General features: G+C 41.3%; 1 pseudogene; it reads left to right on the forward strand.

Annotated features, from left to right (window-relative positions):
• The first annotated feature begins 6,780 nt into the window (after positions 1-6,780).
• LOC103093819 (olfactory receptor 6N1-like) lies at positions 6,781-7,507 on the forward strand (annotated as a pseudogene).
• The last annotated feature ends 5,236 nt before the right edge of the window (positions 7,508-12,743 follow it).

Genomic DNA, 12,743 nt, shown 5'->3' on the forward strand with positions numbered 1-12,743 from the left:
GGGGAAGTAATGAAGCAGGTGATCTTTAAAGTCTCTTCCAGCTCTAACATTTTGTGGTTCTGTGATTCTAGGTATGGTTGTTTGCGCTAGGAGAGTGCCAAGTTTTTGGTTTTTTTGCTTGTGCCAAGGTTATATGCAGTCACCATATTTAATGAAAAGAAGTAATGTGGCCATTATTGCCACTAATCTTTAATACCAGCCCCTTTATAAGACTAGAGATTTAGAATAGGAAAGAAGCAGTTTTGTCATCAGGGATGTGTATCCATTTTAAGCTTGGATCTTTGTGCTCTGCTGGAACTCCAGTTCTCAAAGATGGCAAACCAGTATGACACAAATTGTCTTGTTCCCTTGGGCATCTGGTTGCCAGTGGTTTCTGAACATGTAGCATCTTAGGGAACTGATCAGGAATGAAGCAAGTTAGAAGTACCCCCTCCCACCTTCTCACATATCTGAGCTGCTGTTTTTAAGGCCATTATTCTTCCTGGGAGCAGTTGAGTGGTGCAGTTATAGAAGAACGACAGATGCCAAAGGGGAAAAGCATAAGGGGGCAGCCACCATGTCCCTCAACTCCAAAAGCAGGTTAGTAGCTCAGACATATATAGCAAGATTCTCACTCCAATCCAAAGCCTCAAAAGCCAGTCAGAGCTCAAACTTATATATACTTTTAGACAAAGATCTGATATGGTATCACACATGGGTCAAGGCAGTGGGATAGTCTAGACCTTTGTTATCAAGGCATTCTCTGAAACACCTGATAAGGTCTGAGTAACAATGGGCAGGGATCCAGGAAACTTAATTTTAATTGTGCCATCTTGAGCAAGTTACAATGGAGGGAGCAATGCCCAGTCGTGCCATTGGACCCAGGCTTCCAACGCCGAGAGAGTGGGACTGTCTCTGTGCATCGACTCTTCCACTTAAATCTCCTTCACCCACAAGTGTCTTTGTGCACACTCATCTATCATAGATGAAAATGCACAAAGACAATCATCATCCTCGGTTACCGAGAGACTACCATTAGCATACATATATCCAAGGAATTGGGACCTACCAGTCAAGCTAGTTTTCACATAATCCCAAAAGGCACCATGAGTCTGGAGAACTGGATACATTCCTGCAGAGAAGGTGGGACTCATTAGAAAGCAAGGAGAATGATATTAGTGGCTTATGGGCTACGGCAAACTTCTTTGTGTTTTTTATACTCCATCATCAGGTTGAAATAAAATGCTGCCCTATATATACCCCCTATACATGTTTAACTTGATTGGTTGCCTGAGAACTGAATATCTTCTGCCTCTATTGTGGCAACTTGCGTACAAGCTATATTCTGTAGTTTGTGAAGAAAACTGTGGGGCAAAATGAACTAAAGAGTAATGATTTGGGGAGCAGCACTAGGGTTGAACCCAGTTTGTGTAAACTCAGAGCATGATGGGAGGTGTTGGGGACGTATGAGATTCATGGATGGAAGGAAACTTTAATATTGCTCAATTCAGTCTCCTCATTGTATAGGGAAGGAAGATAAAGCCAACTAAGATAAAGGTTAGAGGCAGAATTGAAGGTCAGGTCCTGTGATTTCAGAACCAGCAATCTTTCCACTATATAACACTGGTTTCCTTAGTTGGGAGCACCCCCGTAGCACCCTCAAAGCTACACTAATTACATTACCAAGTAACAGGATTTGGCCTTAGTTAATACAATTGACTGATGTTAATGTTCATTCAGAGTTCTGGCTGGCAATCTCTGAAGGCAAGGTAATATGGTAATAGGATATTGTCATTTGTAGCCTTTATTCTCCCAATTGGAAAGCAGCCATCATCCCCAGGGACAACATTACAACTGCTTGTCTTCAGATTCCATAGCTATGGGAAGAGAGCAGGGCATAGTGGAGGGAGGGGCTGGCCTCAGAACCAAGAAGACCTGAGTTCATGTTTCATCCCTAACACATACTGTCTGTGTGACCCTGAGCATAACCTGTCCTCACTATGATTTTTGCAAATGATGTGATAATCTAAATCAGCAGAGGGGTCCTCCACACTGGGAGTTCCCCATGCTGATGAAATCACGGTGACTGATCCCCCCTATTCCCCAACACAGAACTGTCAAATTTCATATCCCCCCTTCCCAAAAACATTATTTTCTTTTACCATGGGTTCTCAGTCAGGAGTCTGTGAACTTTTAAAAAATATTTTGATAACTGTATTTCAATGTAATTGAATTTCAATATGATTCAGTATAATTGGTCTCCTTTTTAATCCTATGTGTTTTCTGCATTTAACAACATGATTCCGAATAGGGGTCTGTAGGCTTTTGCAGACTGCCAAAGGAGTCCACGGTACACACAAAAGAGATAAGAACACTTGCTTTAAGCAAATTTGATTGATGAAAATGTGGATTTACATAAGAGATAAATTAAGGAGGGATTCTTTACTTTCAAAAGGATTCACAGTAGGACTCCTTTAAATAGCCAGCTCCCCTAGCACATGGAAAGGAACATTTGATTTACTACATTTTCGTCTGCCCACACCTTCTTTTTTTCTAGAAACATAGTAGTTCATAAAGCAAAGACTCCAAAGCAGTCAGCACTGTTTTCTTCCATGGCGTAGACTTGGGTTCTAACCCTGACTAGGTATCAAGCCTCAGCCTTGTCCATAGATCGAGGCTTACTCCTTGTCCAGAGATCATTTCTCCCCAACCCTGTTCATCACACAAGTGTCTGCTTTATTTGAGCTGAGTTAAGTTGAATTCTGGATCCAAATGAAGCCCGTGGTAGTTGTTTAGTCATTTCCCAGTCGTGTCCAACCGTTTGGGACCCCTTTTGGGATTTTTTTGGGCAAAGATACTGGAGCAAATGACTTGCCAAGGATCACACAGCTAAAATATGAACTCAGGGCTTCCTGACTCAGGCCTGGTACTCTAGCCACTGTGTTACCTATCTGCACCAAACTGAAGCCCAATTTCCCCCAATTTGTGAATGTGGGCCACCAGAGAACCTGGGGTAAGAATCTGAATGGCTCATTGCCACTCCATCCTGACTGCTCAAAAGCTACTGAAAGAAAACATTCTACTGAATGAAGAGGGTTATTTTTCACTTGTTAATGATATATTAGGTTTTTAATCTGATTGTTATTGATACCATTTGTTCCTATTTTGACCCTCATTTCTGAATATATCTCCTCTTCTACCTTCAGAACAAAGAATAAAAAGGAAATGGAGGCAGGAACTGCCCCCTCTGAGGGCAGTATGGGGGAGCCCCCGAGGCTGCATGTGTTAGGTACTTGGCAACTTCTAAAGATAACGCATATAAATTGGTTATCGTCCGTATTTTACCCACGAGGAACCAGGAGGCAGGGAGGGCGGAAAGCAGTTCAGCAAGACTAACCAATGGATCATCCATGTTTAACAATTCATACCCATCATTTTCCACCCCTGCAAAAAAGGGAGGAAGGGTGGTACACACCGGTTTTTGCTCTGATATTTCTTATGAATAACTTGTTTTCCATGTCTCATTTTCCACAGGTCTTTAATGCTGAGAAGAAGCCACCAGCTATATATACCTAGAGTTTGACTGAAGCCCCCTCTACTACAGGTACCCAAAGTTTCAATGTTCTCTTACCCATTACTTAAACCAGCTGTTGCAAGAAATTTTGGATGAAGAGGCAGTGTGATTCAATGGAAATCATACTAGGTTTGGAGATCAAAAATCCATATTCAATCCCAGCCGTGCTTCTTACTACCGGTGTGTCCTTGGATCAGTCCCTTTGCCTCTAGGCCTTTCCTCCTCTATAAAATGAGGAGTTTTAGATGACCTCTGAGGTCTCTTCCAGCTTGAAATCTAAGATCCTATGAGAAAGAATCAGAAGGCAGTAGGATAATGGAATCTCAATCTGGCTTTTCAAGTTGAATTTAGGAAGAGAGTGGGTGGAAATGGTACAGAGTGCCCAGCCCACCCAAACCACACTTGCTTTGACCCTGCTTAATCTCTACTTTGGGGGTCTTTCAATGAGGGCTTACTCCATTGTGTGCACACACATACACGCACATGTACAGTTACACAGATGCATAGATGCATGTAGAAGGGGTAGTGAAGGAGTCCTGGAGAGAGCAATCAGCTGTTAACTCTCTAGAGGATTGTCTCTAGCTGCACCAAAGATACAGCTATGATGCAGTAGGAAGGCTCTTTGGATAACAGTCCAGAGAGATGAGACTCAACACTAACTCTGACACTAACTTGCTGTATGTCCTTGGACAAGTCACTTTATTCCCCCTAGGCCTCAGTTTCCTTCTCTGTAAGGTAGAATTAATCATCATTTCACTAACTTTCTCCCAGAGTACTCATGTAGAAAGTGTTACATTAAAATCTGAGGTCATTGATCTAGAAAGAAAAAGGACTCTAGAAGCCATCTAGTCCAACCCACTTGTTTTACAGATGAGTAAACTGAGGTTTAGGGAGTAGAAGTGATTTGCCCAAAGACAAAGATGGAATCATCAATCTAGATATGGAATAGATCTTAGAGACCTTCTAGTTCAACTCACCCATCTTATAGATGAGGAGATTCAGGAAGGGAAAATGAGTCATCAAAGACCACAGAGGTAGGATTTGAAACCAGGTTCTCTTACTCTAGAGTCACTGCTCTTATAACCCTTAAGTGCTAGAAATATATAGTATTTGTAATGATCAGCATTACCTTTCCTCCTTCTTTACTTTCCCCTCATTGCCCTGATAACACTGAGTATACAGCCCATTGCTCTCCTAAGAGAAAGTTGCTTTTCACAGTTTTTTCTGTGAAAGTCCTGAGAAAGTCCACCACACCAGTGGCTTTAAGCTCAAACAGAAATGGGGATATTAAACCATATGTAAGGATCCCTAAGGTTGAAGATTGACTAAAAAAAACCACATATTCACATTATCTATGTTCTATTGTATTTTTTATCTATTTTGCTAAATAGCAATTACATTTTAATCTAGTTCTGCCCCACTGGGAGTGTTGAGGCTCTTGAGTTGGACACCTCTACACTAAATCAAAAGATTATAGTGGAAAATCAAAATATTATAGAGGAAAACCAGTTTTTAAAGACCAGAATTGGGCAATTAGAAGCCAATGATCTCACAAAACAGCAAGAATTAATAAAGCAAAATTTAAAAAAATTGACAAAATAGAAGGAAACATGAAATATCTCACTGAGAAGATGACTGATCAAGAAAACAGATCACGATGAGACAATTTGAGAATCATTGGTCTACCTGAAAACCCAGAAATAAACAGAAAGCTTAATATCATGCTACAAGAAATTATCCAAGAAAACTGCCCTGAAGTTATTGAACAAGAAGGAAAAATAGACATTGAAAGAGTTCATAGAACACCCTCTACACTAAATCCTCAAAAGACAACACCCAGGAATGTAATTGCCAAATTTAAGAGCTTCCAAGCTAAGGAGAAATTTTTACAAGAAGCCAAAAAGAGACAATTCAGATATCAAGGAGCACCAATCAGGATCACACAAGATCTAGCAGCTTCTACACTAAAGGACTGCAAGGCTTGGAATATGATATTCAGAAAGGCAAGAGAATTGGGTCTTCAACCAAGGATCACCTATCCATCAAAACTGACTATATAATTCCAGGGGAAAGTATGGGCATTCAACAAAATAGAAGCTTTCCAAGTATTTGTAAAGAAAAGATCAGAACTAAGCGGAAAGTTTGATATCCAAACACAAAGATCAAGAGAAACGTGAAAAGATGAGGAAGCTCTTGCCCAGAGAGGATGACTTGCCCAAGGGCAGGTGGCTAGATGTGTATGAACTTGGGCTGGAAATCAGGTCTTCTGACTTTATATCCACTGTTCTCTTCATTATAGCACACTTTAATCAGAGCACCTTCAAGTCTAAACCCATATATTCTCAAGTTACTAATAATTGTGTTGATTTGGACATAGATAAAATATCCTTTTATTTGCCCTGTACAGACTTGCCATGCTGATAACTACACACTGCAATTTATCTCTTGTGAATGATTTTGGGAAACTAAACAAGCATGTTTAGTAACTCCAGTTGCCTGGCAAGTATTTTTCAAAGACAATCTAAAAGGACCAGATGAACATCCCATTGAAGAGCAATAAAATGAATTCCTAGGACTCTAGCTATAAGTCTATGGATTTAGAATAAAAACCTTTCCCTAGAATAGACCAATATCATTTTGGAAAAACATTTATTATAGCATCTGGACAGTTACCCTGAGAATTAAATTTGGAAAGCATTCTATGCAATTTTAGCAATGATAAAGAGGAAACCTGTCACTTTCTGGTTTCTTTCTCTTAACAAAAACCAATAAAATTTTATAAAATGTTAAAAAAAACTTAAAAGTTTTTTTCTTCTCTTAGTGATAGCACTATTTTCCATTCATGACAGTATAGATCTAGAAAGAGATTTGAAAGGCCATTTTAAATCTGACTACCTAATTTTATAGAGGAGGAAACTGAGGCCCAAGGAAGATAAGTGACTTCCGCAAGGTGACACAGATAATAAGCCTCAGGGCTAGACTTGATCCAAGGCCCCCTGACACCAGTGCCCATGCATTTTCTGTACTATGCCTCCCCATTCATTCATTCATCAAACACTTATCAAGCCTCTGTTGCATGCAGAGCACCCTGTTTAGTAATAGGAGAGATCCAAATGTTATACAAGATACAATTCCTTCCCATAGGGAGCTCCTAGTTGTCTTAACCCAGAGAATATCATAGTAAAATAATTTGCTTTGTTTTTCCTTAGTCCCAACACCTTAAACTGATGCATTTGGGTAATTACACAACAATCAAGGGATTTGCACTCCTGGGATTGGGAAACCTCTTGGGGGTACAGTTTTTCTTGTTTGTGTTATTTCTGGGCATCTATTGCTGGGAAACATTCTCATCCTCACAGTCATGTCCCTTGATCACACTCTCTACACTCCCACATATTTCTTGCTGGTCAACTTCTTCTTGGAAAAATCTGGTACATGGCTTCCATTGCCCCTAACATGCTAAAGACCCTTCTTTGTGGACCAGTGGCCATGTCCTCCTTAGGCTGTGCTCTCTAGTTGTATTTCTTTGGCTCCATGACAGGGATGGAGTGCTTCTTGCTGGCTGCCATATCCTCTGATTGCTACCTAGCCAAATGGACCCCACTCTACTCCCCAGCCATCATGAATCTCCAAATGTGTATCTGCCTTGCATGTGTGTCTTGGTTTGGTGGCAGTCACCCCTGTAGCCACTGTAGCCCTGACTTTCCAGTTGTCCTTCTGTGTACTGGTGAGATCAACCACTTCTTCTGTGACCTGGCCCTTCATGTAGAGGCTGGCCTGTGATGATCCTCAGACAGCCAAAAAGTCACCTTCCTTCTGGCCCCTTTCATGATGATGATACTCTTTTTACTCGTTGTCATTTCCTTTGCCCAAATTGTGGCTACCATCCTCAATATCTCTTCAGCAGGAGGGAAACAGTGGGCTTTCTCCACCTGTTCCCCCCACCTCAAGTGAAGATTGGATTTGGCTCTCCCCTGATTGTAATAATCTTCCTTTATTGTGAAGATTATATTGTAAATCCCTGTCTATTTTTAGATTCTAATCCCTAGTGTAAACCCAGTACTTAAAGTAGATCTGCCCATTTTAACCACAAAAAGGTATGAACTAACCACAAAGGTATGAACACCCATTTCATATATTAAGTGGGACATCTGTGACCCACGTGTGAAAGAGTGGGCAGTCCTGGAGAGGAGTTTCTGCTGTGATTGGTAGATGTAAAATTTAGGGGAGGTGACACAAGAGAAAAAGGTCTTTAAATAGTCTGTGGAAAGAGAGCCACACAGGGATCATTCATTCAGTCACTCAGAGTTGGACTGAAGATTGAATCAGTCACTCAGGCTTGGAGTGAAGATCATGAATAGTCCCTCAGAACTGGAGGGAAGAGAGTCACTTGAGGAAAGACTGGAAGACAGACACTCAGACTTGAACTGAAGACACTTGGCTGTGGAACTGGACCCCTGGAGTAGCTTGTGCAGGAGACCTCAGACTACTTTCCTTTTAGACAGTCAGAGTGTTTAGTGTAAATGCTGACTTCCTTCCTTGCCCTTTCTGGAGGTGTGAACCTCTGAGAAAGGCCCATCATTTTGAGGCTCCTTTCCCCTGATTGGTGCCTTAGAATTTCTAACTGGTTCAGAGGAAGCCGGAGTTCTCTCTCTCTCTCTCTCTCTCTCTCTCTCTCTCTCTCTCTCTCTCTCTCTCTCTCTCTCTCTCTCTCTCTCTCTCTCTCTCTCTCTCCCCCCCTTTTCTTTCTTCCTTAATATCTTCCCTCTATTATAAAATAAACTACCATAAATGCCATTTACTTGAGTAATTCATTTTGGGATTTAGTAATTAAATCTCTGGCAACCACCAATAATATATTAAGACCAACCATAAATTTAGCACTCTTTGTGGTTACCCTTTACTATGGGACCTTGGTTTCTATATCTCCACAGTGGTCTAGGTGGCATACCTCAACAATATGCTTTCCTTGCTCTATACCCTATGATGAACCCCATAATATACAGCCTTAAAGAATAAAGTTTTCAAAAAAGCAGTAAGGAGACTTGGAAGTCAGTGGAACCAAAGAAAGGAGACCTAATGTTTTCCATTAGGCATACTTTGGGGAAGGAAAAACACTGTGGGGTGATGGAAAGAGTGCTGGTTCTGAAGTCAAAGGACTTGCATTCAAATCCCTGCTCTGATATTTATTATCTGAGTGACTTTGGCCAAGTCTTTTTATCTCCCCAGACCTTAATTTTCTCATCTGTAAAACGAAGGGGTTAAAAAACTTGATGATCCCTTGAGGCCCCTGCCAACCCTAGCTCTAGAAGCCTATGATGCCATGATCCTTTCTTAAAATAGGCCCAAGCTCAGGACACCAGGCTTTTAGATTTGGGGCTTCTGGATACTGTTGCTTCTACTTGGGAAAAGGGTTAATAGGGGAGCTCTCCTAACATTCCTTGGGACCATGTTGCATTATCCTCTCCTATAATTCTGTGCCTTATGAATAGATCTCTCAAAGCAAATATGATTCACTCAGTGGAGCTTAATATTGCAAGAATCCATGATTTTGTCAACATGCATCTTCCACAAATACATATTGCACCTTTTTGCTCCCAGGCTCTCATCTCATTATGCCTCCATTCTAGAGACACATAGAAGAAAACTGGATTTATCTCTGTGCGTTATTGACTCTCACAGATCCAACTAACAGTTATAGAGAAATGATTCCCAGTGCAAAATGTGGCTGAAATGTCTCCTGCTCCCAGAAATGCAGGACTTCCCATTCAACAAGGCAGAGTCTTCCCTATTCCCAATCTCATGACCCCTACAGACATTGCTGCTTCCCCTCACTCCTCCTGGAACAGGAATCCTGGATTTCCCACCTCATTATTTTTACCCTCATTATAATACTGTAGACAGGCATTGGCATAGCCTTTATGGTCCTAGTCCAGGCTTTGGGCAATAAAATTTTCTGTTGCTTTATAGTAGTGTTATCACACTTACATATTGGTGCCTCAGTTGACCCAATAACACCAGGTCTAAGCCCTGTTAGTTTAGCATTCTTGGTTTTATAGGGCTTTTTGTTGAGATCTGATAACTATTGTTATGTTGGTTCTCCCATCTTCTCTTCCTTTGTTTCTGAAGATAAAATACTTGAGGGAAATAATGCACATCTACATTTAAAATTATAAATTGGAATCTAGCAAAGCCATTTCTAAATAGTCTTAAGGCTCATCCTGGGACCTGAGCAAGTCTATGCCAATTTCCAAACCTCAGTCCTGCTTTCCTCTTGTGCAGATGAGGTCAAGCACATTGATCTATAGTTTATTGAATCCCTTTTTCCTTTTTGGAAGATCAAGATGCCATTTGCCCATCTCCAATCCTGTGGTACCTCTTCCATTCTTCAGGATCTTTCAAAAATCATTGACAGTGGCTCAATGGCTTTTTGTAGGACCAGAGGAGGTAGTTCGTCTTGGCTTGGTAACTTAGATCATCAAGGGCGGTGAAATGCTCATGTGGTCTCTTGAGTTAACTAGAATATCAGTCCCATTCATCTGAATGTCCTATTAGAACATCAGAATCTAAGTCTGCAGCTTTTGCATTTCTCCATCAATCAAGTTACCTCTCCCCATTTCCACCCCCAACTTTGTAACACTAATACATACTGGCCCCAGGATGTGGTCAGATTCCAATGAGAGTTTTATAAGATTCTCCAGAGCAGTGATGATGAACCTTTTAAAGAAGGAGTGCCAAGCCCCACCCCACTTCCCAGATTGAGTGTCATGCTGGCCCCCCCATTGAGTGCCAGGGGTGCTGTGCCCCCTTATCCCATACAGGGGAGGGAGGAAGCACTCCCATTAGGCTGCTGGGAAGAGGGGAGAGTGATATGAGAATATCCTTAGAACCCATAGAGAGGGGTAGGGGAGTGGCCCTGACACTACACTTCCCTCTAGCTCTGCCCACTGTCAGCCACTCACCTTACCCCCTGTGCACTCTCATTGGGCTGCTGATCAGAGGGCCAGGGGATGTGAAAAAATGTCGTCAGGCACAGTGGAGAGGGGAAAGGGAGCAGCTCTGCCTGAGTCCATCTGCCTTTCTAGTAACAAATTCCGGAATGGGTGGGTAGGGTAACCACATGCCCACAGAGAATGCTCTGCATGTCATCTTTGGCACCCTGCCAGAGGTTTGTCATCACTGCTCTACAGCATAAGTATTCCCCCATCACTGCCTCCTATTGCCTCTAGAATAAAATGCAAAGTCCTTGATTCAGCATTTAAAGACCTTTATAATCTGCCACCAGCTTGTCTTCCCAGGCTGGTTACACATCATTCTCACTTATACACTCTACATTCCAGCTAAATAACCTACTTGTTCTTCCCTGTTAAAAAGAGTCCATCATCTATCTCCCTGTCTCTACATAGGCCAACTCCCATAGCTGGAACATTCTCTCTCCCTGCTTATGCTTTTTGGAATCTCTAACTTCTTTCAGGACAGCTAGGTGGCACAGTGGATCGAATGTAGGGCCTGAAGTCAGGAAGACCCCCTCTTCCTGAGTTCAAATCTGGCCTCAGATGCTTACTAGTTGTGTGACCCTAGGCAAGCCATCTAACCCTGTTTGCCTCAGTTTCCTTATCTAGAAAATGAGTTGGAGAAGGAAATGGCAAACTATTCCAGTATCTTTGCCAAGAAAACACCAAAAGGGTTTATGAAGAGTTGGACACAAATGAAAACAACTAAATAATAATAATAATAATAATAAGTTCAATGCCACCTCCTATGCAGTCTTTCCTGGTCTTCTTAGTTGTTAATACTCTCCCTTCCATGCCCTAAATTATTATTATTTAGATCTTATCTATTCAAACTCCAAGGATATGTGAAAAAAAAGAAGTTATATGAGTTCATATACCATACTAACAGTCTGGACACTTAGCAGAGGTGTGCTAGAGCCAACTAATAGGGGATTATGAAATTTTCAACGTGAGCATTTATACCTGGAAACTCACAAACACCATAAATCAGGGTTTGATTTGTTTTGTTGATTATTCAGGGTTATGGAAATGATTAATAAAATGTTAATGATGCAGATTAAATATAAGTGTGTTATGTATTCAGAGAGCTGGTTTTAAGTATTTACCTTACCTAGCTCCCTTTGCAACTGACTAGCAGAGTTGGAGTTGGAGGGAGGGACCCTGGGCAAGTCACTTAACCTCTTTTGCTTAGTCTGTACCACTCATCTGCCTTGGAGCCAATACACATATTGATTCTAAGATGGAGGAAAGTGAGGGTTTAAAAAAAGAATACATAATGGCCATGTGACTCTGGGTGCCAGAGGTGGGACTTAAATTCAAGTCTTCCTGACTTTGAGCTTAACTCTATCAACTACCATAGGGTGCCTTATTTTGAATGCCAGGATCAAATCCCCAAAATCAAGGAGCTAAAATGCATTTGGTTTGCTGGGACAAAGGGGACAGTGAAAGCAAACTTTTTAGGGTTATTATGACCCTCATTTAAGAAGTTTTGTACTGTTGTTGGTGCTCCCGATCATTTCTATCTCCTGAGTCTTCTTTTTTTAATCCTCACCTTCCATCTTAGAATCAATGCTATGTATTGGTTCTAAGGCAGAAGAATGGTAAGGGCTAGGCAATGGGGGTAAAGTGACTTGCCAGGGTGACACAGCTAGGAGGTGTCTGAGGCCAGATTGGAACCCAGAACTTCCGATCTCCAGGCCTGGCTCCCTATCCACTAACACCCAGCTGCCTCAAGTCCCCTGATTAAAGAAAGCATTCGTGAGACTGATGTAATATGCAAATATTTAGCCTCTTTAATGTCTAACTCTCAATCTATGTTTTGCATGACATTTTTCTTCTGTCCTCACTTAAACATATGATTGATACTTAATATTTACAGGATGGGTGAATGAATGGTATTTTTGTCCTCATAGATAGTGTACAAGAACATTGAAAGCAAGAATTATATCTTATTTTGAATGAAATCCCCTAAGAGAGCTCATAGGAGGTACTTAAGAAAGACTTCTGAAAATGAAAAGTTGTTTGGATCACCTCAGTTCTACCTGTTGATTCCTCCTCTGTGAAGTCTCTGGATTCTGCTTAACTATCTTTGTATTGGATTTTGACAATGGCTATCCAGTTCTCACCTCATTTCTCTTCCTTTGCCCTCATCTCATTTTCTGAGGAAATAATAATTG

This window comes from Monodelphis domestica, chromosome X (genome assembly GCF_027887165.1).
Source record: "Monodelphis domestica isolate mMonDom1 chromosome X, mMonDom1.pri, whole genome shotgun sequence".
In the NCBI taxonomy this organism is placed as follows: domain Eukaryota; kingdom Metazoa; phylum Chordata; class Mammalia; order Didelphimorphia; family Didelphidae; genus Monodelphis; species Monodelphis domestica.